This window comes from Meles meles, chromosome 11 (assembly GCF_922984935.1).
Source record: "Meles meles chromosome 11, mMelMel3.1 paternal haplotype, whole genome shotgun sequence".
Classification (NCBI taxonomy): Eukaryota; Metazoa; Chordata; class Mammalia; order Carnivora; family Mustelidae; genus Meles; species Meles meles.
Window position 1 is genome coordinate 66,211,394 of NC_060076.1, and position 15,340 is coordinate 66,226,733.

Here is a 15,340-nt window from a genome sequence, read left to right on the forward strand (position 1 = left end):
GCAAACAAAAAGAAATCTCCATTCAGTCCATCTTTCAACATGAAGCATACGCACACACGGCAAACATTGCAAAATCTGGGCTTGGCTGGAGGTGGCCACAGGGTCTCTCCGTGGGTATTCAAGTAACAGGCGGACATTAACCCTTTGTTTGCTGCCTGCCATTGTAGTCTTCACAGGAGAATGAAAGGAGACACTGGGTTTCAAGAAAGCCAGTGTCTAGCATATGCTCTTAAGGAAAAGAAGCAGGACACTAAGCTGAATATTTGAATAATATTACAATAAAATTAAAACAACATTTTAGAAGTCGACCATGGCCACCTTAATGATTGCATATTTATCCCAACTTCAGTAAACAGAAGCCTCCCAGGAAATGAACCTAAGTGTAATTGTGGGATTATCTAGCTCAGGGCTTCTTACACTGGAATGGGCACACAAGCCACGGGGTGGGGGGCTGGGGAAAATGCAGGTACGATCCCACGCACCCCATGGGACAACCGCGGCTAGAGCGGGTGGATGTGGGTTTTTGTCTTCTTTATGTCCCCTGGTATTTTCATATCTTCTGTAATGAACGCATTAGTTACTTTGACCAACAGAAGGGTGTTTTCCTGCTGGAGATAAGGTCTCTGTAGTTGGAGCCCAGCGCCTCCTCTGACAAGAGCCTGGGAGATGGGACTTCTCGGCAGGAAGCCCTGCTTTGATTCTCAGCCTAGAGTGGGGGTCGCCGGGGAATCCCCGGGAAGCTTTACAAAGCGTTTGCCCCCTGGGGACTTGTCGGAATGGGCGGGGGAGGGGGGGTTGCGTAATTGAAGCTCCTGGACCACACACCACGCGGTTTCCCAGCGCAGAGAGCCACCACTCAGACACTCAGGCTCAGACTTTCCACTTTGCTCTCCTTCGGATCTCGGGCTGCGTGTGGCTCTGGCAGTAGGGGCCCAAAGTGGCAGAAGAGAAACATACTACATTTTATGTTCAGTAAAACCCGCTGCTTATATGCTTATCTAGAGGAAGTAGGGCCATTCAGCGCTCCTACTCGGTGTTTGTGCTAAAGAGACCATCTCAATTTTATATATAATTGAGAAACAGAATAAACTGGCAGTGACCAAGGGGTGACCGGGTGTGGGAGGCACAGACTTTCAGTAATGGGATGAATAAGTCAGGGGGGACGAAAGGTACAGCACAGGGAATATAGTTAAGGGGGGAAAATTGGTATGAACTTGTCACTATCACACTTGCGGACTGAGGTGAGTAACCCAACAGGACCCTGTGTTCTAGAGGTTTCCAAAGTGGGTCAGCAGCACCACGAACCTAATAGTTATAAATACCAGATAAATGGGCATCTTAGTGAGTTCTTCTGGCAGTAGGATAACAGCAGCATCCTTGCCCAAAATGTTCCCCTTATAGAAGGGAAGCACAGAGAAATTTTTTTTTGTTAAGATGCTATCATTGCAGATGGTAGCTACACTTGGGGTGAGCATAGCACAAGTATAAACTTGGGGAACCACTATGTTGTACTCCTGAAACTAAGGTAACTCTGTGTTAACTAGAGTTTGAGTTTTTAAAAAAATTTTAAAAACCCAACTCACTCTACAGAGCAATGAAACTTACGGGAAAAATAAGACCACAGGTTCAAAATGGAGTCAATTATGCTAAGCCCTACTTCACCAAACTGAGTTTGACTTAATTGCAATCTCAGCTCTCACAGAAATGAATTTTTTTTTTAGATTTTTTTTTATTTATTTATTTGACAGACAGAAATCACAGGTAGGCAGAGAGGCAGCCAGAGAGAGAGGAAGAAGCAGGCTCCCCACTGAGCAGAGAGCCAGATGTGGGGCTCCATCCCAGGACCCTGGGATCATGACCTGAGCCGAAAGCAGAGGCTTTAACCCACTGAGCCACCCAGGTGCCCCTGAATTTTTTTTTTTTTAAGATTTTTATTTACTTACTAAGACGGACTGAGAGAGAGAGAGACAGACAGAGGCAGAGGGAGAAGCAGGCTCCTCTCTGAGCAGGGAGCCTGTTGCAGGACTCAATCCTAGGACTCCGGGATCATGAGTTGAGCCAAAGGCAGGTGCTTAATGACTGAGCCCCCCAGGCATCCCAGAAATGAAATTTTAATCCAGTCCATCAGGAATCACATGATCAGTCCTAGTTAGATAATCTGTCTAACAGACTCTTGCCATTCCCCGAAGGAAAGGAAGAGTAAAGGAAAAAACCTTGTAATAATCAACCCACTTTTTTGCCTACCATAACTTCCTTGTTCTTGCTCCCCTCTGCCTATAAAAGTCTTCAATTTTGTGCAATAACTAAGACCTCCTCTTTGCTATATTGATTTCTGCCCAGTTTGAATCAAATTTTGCTCAAATAAACTCTTAAATTAAAAAAAAAAAAGTGTTGTCACAAATACGGCAATATTAGCTTAATCATCAGTAATACGCACGTTTACGTTACAGATGTTGCTGAGGATGCAGATAAAGGGGAACCCTCCTCCACTGTTGGTGGGAATGCAAGCTGGTGCAGCCACTCTGGAAAACAGCATAGAGGTTCCTCAAAAAGTTGAAAATTTAAAAAATATTAAAAAAAAAAGTTGAAAATAGAGCTACACTGCAACCTGGCAATCATACTACTGGGTATTTACCCTAAAGATACAAATGTAGTGATCTGAATGGGCACGTGCACCTGAATGTTTATAGCAGCAATGTCCACAATAGCCAAACTATGGAAGAACCTAGATGTCCATCAACAGATGAGTGGATAAATATGTGGTGTATATATACAATGGAATCTATGCAGCCATCAAAAGAAATGAAATCTTGCCATTTGCAATGACATGGATGGAAGTAGAGGGTATTATGCTGAGTGAAATAAGTCAATCAGAGAAAGACACTTATCATATGATCTCCCTGATATGAGGAATTTGAGAAGCAGGGCAGGAGGTTGTGAGGGGTAGGGAGGGAAAAAAATGAAACAAGATGGGATCGGGAGGGAGACAAACCATAAGAGACTCTTAATCTCACAAAACAAACGGTTGCTGGGGGGTGGGGGAGGAGGGCAAGGGTGGCTGGGTTATGGACACTGGGGAGGGTATGTGCTATGGTGAGTACTCTGAAATGTGTAAGCCTGATGATTCACGGACCTGTACCCCTGGGGCAAACAATACATTATATATTAATTAAAAAAAATTCTAGACTAAAATGTTGCTAAATGTGAAAAAAAAATGCATGTTTACATCTTTTTGTTGTCTTGCTTCAAAGATAAGGAAAATGAGATGTGTTGGTTTGCGTACTATATCCTCTATATTTTATTTGATTAGTCAGGACTCTTTGAACTCAAACCAGTGTAAAGTAAGAAAATGGGAATATATTGAGTTATGTAACTTAAAGTCCTCCTTCAGACATAGCTGGATCCAGAAACTCCAATGAGGCCATCTGAATTTAACCTCATTCTTCCCCTCTCGGTTCAGCTTTCCTCCATGTTGGCTCTTTTATCAGGCAGGTCCAGGACTCAAGACAGACACTAGGAGATTCAGGCTTATGCTTCATCCTCTTGAAACTGCATAAAAAGAAGAATCTCTGTCATAACAATTCAAACATCCCCTAATTGAATCTTATTAGGACTTGGATCACACACAGGAGTTTAGACCAATCACTCCAACAGGGGAAACCTGTTTCTCAGGCCTGGGGCAGGTGCCCATGGCAGATCCAGACATAAATATAGTCAGGGATTTAAGAGTGGAGAAGTAAGAGGTTTTCTAGAAAACTATGGATTCTTTGATTAAAGGAAAGGAAAATAAACCCTAGACAAGAAGAAAAATGTGTCCAATTCACTATATAATTACCAACATACTAATATTCACAAATGTTCTATTTTGAACTTTCCCATTCAGGTTAAATTAGCTGGAGCAGGGGTTCCCAAACTTCTGTAGGTCTTGGTTCTCATGTGTGTAATGTGTATAGGCAGCCTGGGGGGGTGGGGAGGTAGGATTTGGGATCCACCCCCTAGTGCCTGCTGATCCCCTGGCCAGGATTCCAGACATCCCAAGTCCTGAGAAGAACAGTAACTTGTACTGCGGTCTTTTGGGACTCTAAGTTTGGGCACAATACGGTACTTAAGGCCCAATGTGGCCATTAAAGAAAAAAAAAATTATTATTGCAGGCACAGTTCGAAGTTTATTGCTAACTACCCTGATACCTTTGTCTTGTCACCACACCCTACTTAACCTCTAAACAAACAATCCCTTACTGAGAGATTATTTACTGAGCACCTGCTGTGTGTCAGGCAGTTTTAAGCTCTTGGAGTACATCTTTGAATAAAGCAAAGATCCTCATCTGGCAGAAATTCTTTTGAGTATATGTAGGTAGGTGGAGACAGACAATAAGCAATAAACAGAATAAAAGAGTAAAGTATAAAGTGTATTAGAAGGTGGTATTAGGGAAAGAAAAAAGTAGAGCCAAAGGAAATTCTTTCAAAAAGATTTCAAGAGGGCCACCTGGTTGGCTCAATCCATTAAGCGGCTACCTTTGGCTCAGGTCATGATCCCGGGGTCCTGGGATCAAACCTCACCTCGTGCTCCCTGATCTACGGGGAGCCTGCTCCTCCCTCTGCCTCTGCCCCTACCTCCTGCTCGTTCTCTCTCTCTCAAATAAATAAATAAAATCTTAAAAAAAAAATAGAATTCAAGAAATGGTTCTGTCTCCAACATTTCAGAGTCTTTCCTTGTCTACAAATTTCAGGAGACCAGAAAGGTTCACCTCACTTACAATGGATGTAGTGGCCACATTGGGGCATCACAGCATACCTGGAAGCTCCAAGCTGTGAGCCCCGGTCTACAGTGGCAAGGAAGGGCAAGACTTCTGCCCAGGAGAAGTACAGCTAGTATCAAATACCGATATGGGCAAGCCATCACCTTTTCAAACGTCACACCTGAAAGGGACTCTCTAGGGTAGAATCACTCGCTTGTGCAGTAGATGTAACACACCAGGCTCACCTCTGACTCAAGGTCTCGAGTGAGGGGATAAAAGTCTCAGCTGGGGACTACACCAATTGTCTCTTGTTACATAATAAATCAACCCACAACCCAGTGGCATGTAAGACTGACTTGTTAAGATGTCACGGTTTCTGCAGGTCAGCAACCTGGGCGTGCATTAGTGGAGTCCTGACCTCCAGGGCTCCTCTTACATAGACTGTGATCGAGGTGTTGGTTCCAAGGTTGCCCATGAACTTGTAACAGAGGTTCTGCTGGGATGGTTGTCTGCAGGACTTGGTTCATCCAAGGCTGTTAGACCGAGGACCACATTTCCTTGCCACGTAGGCCTCTCCAACGCAGCAGCTTCTTCATCAAAGCCAGCAAGAGAAAGAGGATGCTAGCCAGAGGGAAGGCACGATCTTTTTGCAACCTGATCATAGAGCAAGTCAGAGGTCCAGCCCTGGCCACGGCAAGGATGGCATCAGGCTATGTCTACGAGGAGGTAGGAATTACTGTGGGCCATGTTCAAAGTCACCTACTCCAAGGACCCTGGGCTCTGCCTTCAGGATTTCTCTGTCCTTTTTCCTTCTTCCTCACATTCTGTTTCTACCAAGTGATGACACAGCCAGTCCCACCACAGAATTTCTTTAGTTTTGAATGCCAGGGCACACTTTCATTCCCTCCCTCCAACTGCCTTTCCAGGTTTCTCTTCTCTCAGTGAAGCTCCCCCGAGGAGGCAGCCTCGCTCAGAAGTTAACCGCACCTCATCCAGGTCCACGCTGCCAGACGCCTCTGCTTACTCAGCTGGCTTTAACTGCATCGCAAACCTCATAGCCCCAGCCAGTCCCAACACCCACCAAACCCACTGAGACACTTGGGAAGAAGGGGTTTTCCCCACAGGGAATTTGGAACAGAAAGCATTTGTCAGACTAAGACGTGAGGCCCCAACAGGGAGGATCAGGGGAAAAGTTTGGTCCGTGTTCATGGCTCTTGGGCATTTGCTGAGAGGACCGTTTCTCACAAGCTGGCAGATACATGAGGGTAATGGATGGTTCTAAATAAAGAAAATTCTAACAGCTCTGCTCCAGCCCTGTCTATGTAGGCCAGATTTCATTGCCGAGAAAACACAAATGAGCTCTTCTTCTGAGATCCAAATAAGGCAAATCCACAACTGATAGGGCACAGATTTGGGGAGTGGCTCTCATGGTCCGTTCATAATGGGGCACAGAGAAACACAGCACAGTGTTGTGTCTGTGGTCCACAAACCAACACTATTCGGAACACATGCAAACGAGAAGTTCAGAGTGTTACCTACCCCTCCTTTGCCCCTCCTCTTTAGTTCATTTTCCATATTTTATGATACATGCTCTTTAAAACTCCCCTTTTCTACCTTGGCACTACCCATAGTGGCCATTTTGAAACTCCGTCTGCTAAAACATTTGAGTCACTTATGTCTTTTGTCTTTCCTTCCTTCCTTTCTTCCTCCCCTTCTCCCCTCCTCCCTTCCTCTTTTCCTTCCCTCTCTGTCTCCCTCACTGTCTCTCGCCTTTCCTCCTCTCCTTCTTTCCTTCTTTCTTTCTCTTGCCATGATGCCATGCCTTTCATAACCTTGAATGCCTTTTGTGAACTCAGCTGACTTTTCCAAAGCAGTTTTTAACTAATCTGGAGGAGAGAAGTAATGACTACAATGCATTCCCCACAGCTTCTCACCAGACTCAATCCCTTGAGAGCTGGGTGCCCTTAGATTGTGTGGCCTTCACCCCAAGATTAGTGTGCCTGGCCTTCTGGGGCAGGATGCCACTGATGTGTCCTCTTACTTCCATACTTCTTGGGATACCCACATTTTTTTCAATGATTTCTTTTCTTATCCTTACAGCTGGTTTTTAAAGAAAGCTTTCATTTCTACTTGGGAGTCTCAGACATGTTGACAATGTCTGCTTGGGTTATTCTTTTTAAAGGATTTTACTGCGTGTTTTTTTTTTTCTTTAATCGCTCATTTGTATACACACTTTCCTCTCACTGGAAAACAGTCATTGTGTTAGTGTGCCAGAGCTGTCATAACAAAGTACCACACACAGGGTGGCTTAAACAACAGGAATTTATTCCTCACAGTTCTGGAGGCTGGAAGTCTGAAATCAAGGTGTCAGCGGGATTGGTTTCCTCCGAGGCCTCTCTTCTTGGCTTGCAAAGGGCTGTCTTCTCCCTGTGCCCACACAAGGCCTTCCCTCTGTGTGTGTCTGTGTCCTAATCTCCTCTTCTTATAAGGACACCAGTCGGATTGGATGAGGGCCCACCCTAATGACCTCATTTTAACTTAATCGCCTCTTTAAAGGCTTCATCTCCAAATACAGTTACATTCCATGGTACTGGGATTAGGATTTCAACATGTGAGTTTGGGGGGGGGGGCAGTGAGGACATGATTTAGTCCATAACAGCCATAAAATACAGATAAGGAAAAAGAAGATAAAAAGTCACACAGAATCACAATTTTGGCTTTCCAGTGGCTTCTGATTGTACTTAGCATAACTTCCAGCCCCTTAATTCAGCTATAACTCCCTACCTGATCTGAGCTCCTCCCTCTCTTACACCTCCTTGGTGTCAGTCCCATCACACTGGCCTGTTTGCACACACCCAGTGCCCATCCTCCTCAGGCCTTTACACTTCCTATTCCCAAATATGTGCATGTCTGATGCCTTCTGATCATGGGCTCAGCTCAAATACAGAAGATTAAAGGTCCTTCTGTGACCCCCCGCCATGTGATGTTGCCCTCTTCCCAGACATTCTAGAACAAAGCTTCTCCACCTCAGCTCTATTGAATTTGATGTTAGCACTGTGCCTGTCCTCTATACACTATACAAGTTGTGACAATCAAAAGTGTCCCTAGATATTTCCAGATTCTTCCTGGGGGGCAAAACTGATCCCAGTTGAGAAGCACTATCTTAGGGAAACAGGGTAGTGTGGTGGTTAAGCATAGGCATAGGAGCCCTACTTTTCACTCTCATCTCTGCCTCAGTTTTCTCATTTATAAAATGAGGATAATAATTATTAATAATATATTCACAGGGGCACCAGAGTGGCTCAGTCGGTTAAGTGCCCAACTCTTGATTTTGGCTCAGGTCATGATCTCATAGGTCATGAGATCAAGTCCTATGTCGGGCTCCTTGCTGAGCATGGAGCCTGCTTGAGAGTGTCCCTCTCCTTCTCCCTCTGTCTGTCCCCCCACTTTCTCCCTAAATAAATAAGTAAAATCTTTATGAAAATGTAGCCACTCATTTAATAGGAATTAGGGTAGTTAGTTTAACACGAGGCAGATAATAGTGAGGAGTCAGTGAGATAATTAGCCTCAAGCTCTTGGAGCAGCACCAGACTTAAATAGGCATTCGATAAGCATTAGCCAATATTGTTCTCCCATTATCCTGATATTTTCCTTTCTGTGTGTTTATTATTCTGTAAATGCCACAAGGTACCTTGAACAATGCACAGCACATAGTAAGTCTCCCGTAACTACGTGCTGAGGGAGGGACCAGAAGTCTGTCCTCACTAGAACAGAAAGCCATTGTCCACTGTGTTCTGGACACACCCCAAGGGCAGGCAGCACTCAGCACGTGGCACGTAGTAGGTGTTCAATAATTACGTGTGCTCATTTATTGGATGCATTGAATGAACGGGGAATTTATTGTAAACTGGCCAAACATACTGCCTCAGTTTGCCTTTCAGTATTGAATGCTCTTCCCATCATACTTTTCTCTTTTTACACCATGAACTTTGGAGGATCAAAGAACAAATCTGTTCCCTTTTGCTTCTCTGATGGGACTCCTAAGTCAAGATGGTTTTTACACTAGTTCAAGGTTCTAAGTCTCTGCTTGATCTCCCTTCCCTCAGCCCTGACCATCCCCCCAGGGCTCCTCTCTACGCTTGTAGGCCCCAGGCAGTGACGACCCTCTCACCTGCTTCCCGAAACGCCATGCCCTCCCGCTTTCGTGGCTCGCAAGTGAGTCTGTAGTTACCCTACCAGGTCACCCTGGGAAGCATAGGGGTTTTCCAAGCCCCAGTGTCACAATTGTCACTGCATGGAAGACACCAACGGCCTGTTTTACAAGCATCTTACACAGCAAAGGAAGGTGCCAGCGGACTCTTCACAACATCCATAAGTGTTGTCTGCGGTCTGGTCATTACACCACATTAGCTCTCTGAAGCCCGTCTGTAGTGTGAGCAGGTAGAACAGGCTGTTTTCCACGTCAAAGTGATGCCAGGGACGCCTGGGTGGCTGAGCCAAAGAGCCTGCCTTCGGCTCAGGTCATGATCCCAGCATCCCAGGATCGAGCCCTCCATCAGGCTCCCTGCTTGGTGGGAATCCTGCTTTCCCTCTCCCACTCCTCCTGCTTGTGCTCCGTCTCGCTGTGTCTCTCTCTCTGTCAAATAAATTAATAAAATCTTTACAAAAAAAAAAAAGTGATGCCAAATACATTGGGTTTGCTGTAGGTCAGACACAATTCCAAGTGCCGATTGTCCCCTGGAACCTCCAACCTCAGCAAGTCAGTTACTCCACTAGTGTCCCCGCTTTCCAGACGGGACACCAAGGCACGGGAAGACAGAAGAACTTCCCCAGGTTTAGGATGGCCAGCTTGTCCCGGTTTGCCCAGGATGTTCCTGGTTCCAGTCCTATAAATCCCACAATCCAGGAAACTTCTCCGACCCTGGCAAACCAGGACAGTTGGTCACCCAACTCAGGTCACCCAGCCTTAAAGCAGCAGAGCTGTGATTTAAACCCCATTGTCAGAGGACTCAGAATCCACACTCCACTGCTTTGGAATGTGGCCTTGAAGGTATCAACTGAGGACAACTCTGCCTGTCAGTTAACCAAATCCAGGGACACACTCTGAAATAAATCTTATTTTCATAATGATCAAAAAAAAAAAAAAAAGAAAGAAAGAAAGAAAAAAAGTGGGTCTGCACACGAAAACTAGAGGCTTGCAGAGGAAATAAAGTTGATATTACCCCTTTGCTAAAATGATCCAGTGTTTGCCTCAATTTCCCCACCTTGTCCTTGACCATGAAGACCTAGTCACTCATTTTATGATCTTGATTCAGAAGATGTCCCCATGTCTAAGAGGATGAATCAGTGATCTCAAGTGTTGAGATTAGGTGAACACAGAACACACCTAACTTGTTTCTGCCCTGTCCTGAGTACCCGGCAGAGACTAACAAGACCTCTGCTGAGAGTAGGCCTCCCGCCAACAGCACCATTTCCTGTGGCTGGGGATATGGCTTACGATAATAAAATAGGGACTTGAAGGTCAGCCATTGGACAGAGTTGAAACCTGTCTTTAGAAAGGACCAGAAAACTAATCAGCTTATCTTGATTGTTGTTATTTGTTTTTTGCTCAGCACCTACTAAGCTCATCGCAAATATGCAGCCACATCCCTGGCTTACAGCTTTTTTTCTTAAGGTGAGCAGGGCATTCTTGAACTCTCTCTGACCTTAAAAAAAAATCTACTCTAAAATCTACTCAGGGGTCTTGGGCTGCGTGGCACTCTCCTTTCAGCCAACTGTCTTTGATAAATCTGAATCTTGAATTGCCCAGAGAAAATGGGGAAGGGATGAATCCCCCTCAATTCTGAATGTTCCTGAGCTAAGCTCTTGCCCTCAACTGTCAGGGGTATTCGTGATGTTTGAGACAGCAAGAAAGCTAGGAGATTAACGAACAACCACCCTCTTTAGGAGCTGATCAAACTTTATAGCAAGTTTCTGAGTTTTCTCTGCAGAGGTACCTGCCAGGGACTTGATCACAATTCTCCCTGCCACACCTGGAGATTCTGAGGCAGGAACCCCAGAGAAGGCCCAGGCTTCTTCGTTTTTAGCAACCTCCCCAGATGCTTCTGATGGGTTTCGCAGTCTCACTGTGAGAAACTCTGCCCTGAGATGTCAATTAAGGTTTGTCTCAAAAGGTACTTTCTTAAAATCTTCCATTTGGAAGGAAATGGAAATCTAAAATGTGAAGGGTTTCCCCTATTTTCTCTTTGATGGACGTTTTGTGCAACTCCCTCACCTCTGGTTTTGGGGCAGGCCAATCATCACACCACACATTTCACACATACAGGTAGAGCCATTCATTGTCATTGCAGTATAATATTCCAGAAGATGGCCACACCACAGGGTACATCTGGGTTGCTTATAGATTTGAGTAATTAGGAACGCTGCTACTATGGATATTTTTCTACATGGGTGCTTTCTTTAAAAAGGCTAACCGTAGAAACCCATCTCCCCAAAGGCCATCTCCAGTAAAGGTAAGAGTCAAGGACAGATTTCTTAGAGATGCTGGTGGGGACAAAGGACCAGCAGGGCAGAGCACGGAACATATCTTCAGCATCACCTTTTAAAAACAAAATTTTAGTGAATTCCTAAAAGATAAAAAGATAAATAAATACATAAGAGACGAGCTTTAGGGTCAAGGAATGCCCAAGTTGGAAAGTTCTCGGTAATCAGCGCTCTAATTTCCCAGATGTGGCCCTGTGGAGTGATTTGCGCATGCGCAGGAAGAGGCGTGCGCAGAAAAAGAACAGAAGTTACCCCAACCGGAAACACTTCTATAGGTCAGTGCAGCTGTGCACAGGTGCTGGAGGTCAACCAGTAGCTATCACCCGCTATTTCCTTTGTACGTTTGATTTTCAATATCCCTGCATTCAAAATGTATAGAGAATATCGGTGTTCCAAATATTTTTTCAAATACTGTGTTTGATTCCTGCTGGCTCAGTCATCTCAGCCACATCAGTGATGGAGGGAGATGTCAGCCACATGCCCAGGCCACAGCAGCTGGGGCTGAGTCTAAAGTGGGCCCCACGATGCACGTGCCCTGCTCCAGCCCCCCACCCCCACCCCCCATGCAGGTGCCCACACAGTCCCCTTATTTTGGAGGAAGTGGGGACGATCACTCAGCCATACTCTCCTTTTCTTTTTTTATTTTATTTTTATGTAATGTCTACACCCAACGTGGGGCTCAAAGCCACAACCCCAAGATCAAGAGTTGCATGCTCCACTGACCGAGCCAGCTACGCGCCCCAGCCACACTCTACTTTAGTAAGGCTTCTCTTCCTTCACACATTTGATGCCAATTCAACAGGCACTAGGCATCTGTTAAGGGTGGACCCTGTGTACACCAAGCGAAGATGACAGGATCCTAGCAGGCCAGTGGGGAAGTGGGCAGGAAGTGCCTGAAAACCAGGTTGTGTGATAAAGGTGAAGTACACGCGAAGAGATACAACTGTAAAGTATTCGCAGTAACTTCCTCCTTCTTTGTGGCCATCAGATTCAGGTGGCCCCAGAAGGCTCCCAGCAGTCTGACCTCTAGTATCAATGCAAAAATGCCACGAGGCAGGCCACCACCAGAGGGCAGTGTGGGGATGTTGGCCTGCACATGCTCAGTTTTTCGGTTTCCCCATCATTCTGGGATTGAGCATTGCCAAGTAGATATCACCAACATTATCAATAAGAATTGATATCTTTTGTTGTCTAAAAAACAGTGCATATGACTCCTATAGCAGTCTGCTATAGTTTTAATATATAGGCTGGAAAAAAATGAAATACCACAACTTTCTGAGTTAGGTTGCAAACTTTATATTATCCAAACCAACATTTCTCATTGTTTTTCTCTTCCTTTTTCTTTTTTTCCCCCATTCCTGGCCCTCTGAGGCATAAAGCCCTGTCTGTAACAACTATATTTAAAAGTTTTATCAAAAAAAAAAAGTTTTATCATTGTCATTTAAAAACAAAATTAAACAAAATGAAAAAGTCATGTTTTTCCATTTCTTTATATCCTAACCTAATTTGCTTTCAACCTCTGTGGACATACTGATTTTTATGTTGGGCTCATGCAGTATAGGGATCACTAATACAGAAACAGTGGCTTCATCAAACCACCTATGGGCAACTTTTACCTAGGATTTCTCTGGTGAAGAGAAATTCCTTGGGTAAAAGAGCAGCATTACTGGATAGAAAATACTAATTCCCAGGTATATTAATGAGATTTTCCCTTTCGTGCCTGCCAACTTGTTATGGAGGAAGGAACAAAGATATACATCAGTAACAAAGGTAGGCTGTAATGTACTCTTATATATTATTTTTCTCTATCCATATGAGATCACTGTTTCATGATTAAAATTACAGAAAAGGGCAAGAAGAGTTGAGGCAAACTGATTCTACAATAGAGGATCCCAGCTAAGAGTTCCAGGTGAAAATTGAAAAAAAAAAAAGTAAAGTCCCTGCCAAAATGCCCTGGAGAGACATTCCTTCCAGAACCCAAATTTGGCAAAAACTTCAACACAGTAAAAATCACCATAGCTAGGTTTCTGATTTCATTTTCCCCTGAAACTATATGGGAGGTAGCCCAGCTCTGGCATGCCTCTAAGAGCAGAAGTGGTAAATACTAATCTTAAATTCTAACTTCTAGTTACTGTGAGACCTTGTATAATCCATGTATTTTCCTTCCCCAAACAGGTAAATGATATTTTAACAAGTACAGGGATGAATCTGGCCCAAGAGCTACTTGGAAGACAGGGTTATACACTTCACTTTTAGAAAATTATGGAAGTTTTGTCAAAGAATTCACTTAACAAAAACTTCTAGAGAAATACTTTGTAGTAAAGACAAGAAATCCTTGTATGTTATCTCCTTTATCTTTCAGAAATTCCCTTTGCTTTGCAAAAAAAAGGGGGGGGAGTATAATTTTTAACTTAGGAAATGATTGTAATTAATCTGGATGCTTTTAAGAAAAAGAAGACGAGATTTTTCATTCTTGTTTTTGTTTTACTTTTTGAAGTAATGTACTAACAGAATTTTGATACTTGTTTGTGAGAAATTTGGGAGCAAAAGATTAATATTTAACATATATCAAAACACTTCTGTGCTCAAGGCACTGTTTTGTAGAAAAAAAGCAAAAACCTTGCGTGAAAAATTCCACATTACGAAATCGAGAGAGGATATGAGGGAGAAAATGGGAAAGACATGGTCTTTTCCCCTCACCAGATTGAAATTTGAATTCTGATTCAACCATTTACAAGGTGTTTGACCTTGGAAAAATGGCCTAACTTCTTTTTTTTTTTAATTAATTAATTTATTTATTTGACAGAGATCTCAAGCAGGCAGAGAGAGAGGAGAAAGCAGGCTTTCCACGGAGCGGAGAGCCTGATGTGGGGCTCGATCCCAGGACTCTGGGATGAATGACCTGAGCCAAAGGCAGAGGCTTTAACCCACTGAGCCACCCAGGCGCCCCAGGCCTAACTTCTTGAGTCCGAGTTTCTGACAATTGTGCATGGCGGTCATTGTAACCCCACTTCTTCAGGGCTGTGGCCTGCCAAGAGGGTGTCTTCAGAAAGCAATAGCTCACGACTTATTATGTAATTGTTGCCTCATTATAATGTCCACTCTGCCCTGAGCCATCACTGCTGCCCTCAAAGCGATCGTAGCTTCGTTAGGGACGTAGAGAACCAAATGCACCCCTTCCAAGTTCCAGTTCTGTACTTCCAACTACTAGCTGGGATTTCTATTTGGGTACTTTGCCCCCAAATTCAAAGTAGGAAATGCTGTCCTTTGGTTCGTTCTTCAGGACCTGGTTGGTTTCTGTCAGAGGTATTTCTGTTTCTGTCACTCAGTCCCTCAGGCTCAGGCCTCGCCTCCAGCTCCAGTCTTGCTGATTCTCTTCAGCGGGTCCCGCAGACTCTCTCTCCAGGGTCCTGGCTATCCCACTCTCCAGCCACCTCGGAGCTGTCCACTCCTGCTGCCTGGACTGGCACCTACCTCTCCCTCAGGCATCCTCCCTTTTCACGGTGTCTGACCTTTTTGCCTGACTGACCTTTTCCAGCCCCTCCTGCTCAGGCCTTACGAGGGAAAAACTGGCCTCTTCACAGAGGGCTCAAGCCCTTCACCCTCTGACCAGGACTTCCTTCCCCTGCTGTTAATTTATGGGGCTCCTTTCTGCTGTCTGCTGGAATTCTCTCTCAGTCCCTGCTTGACTCTGAATTTGACCACCTTTGGAGGCCAAATCGAGTCAAATCTTTTTCAAGTCTTCCTGCTCTTGGGCTCCTTATACCTCCCTTGATACAACTGGCAACATTTATTCTCGGGGGCATTGCTTGCCAATTCTCTATGGCCTCCAATGGCTGGTGAGCTTGTCCATGAGAGGTCTACCCTCCAGCCTGATGATGGATTCCCTGAGGATGGTTTCTAGTCAGATTCCATAGCTTCCAGCACTTCCTGGGGCCATAAGATTTCTCTTGGCAAATAACGAAGTAGCTGCAGAGAAGTGAAGATATGGAAGGGATGGCAGAAGGGTCTAGAACCCAGCTCTGTGGGTACCTGCCCGGCGCCCTAACACGACCTGA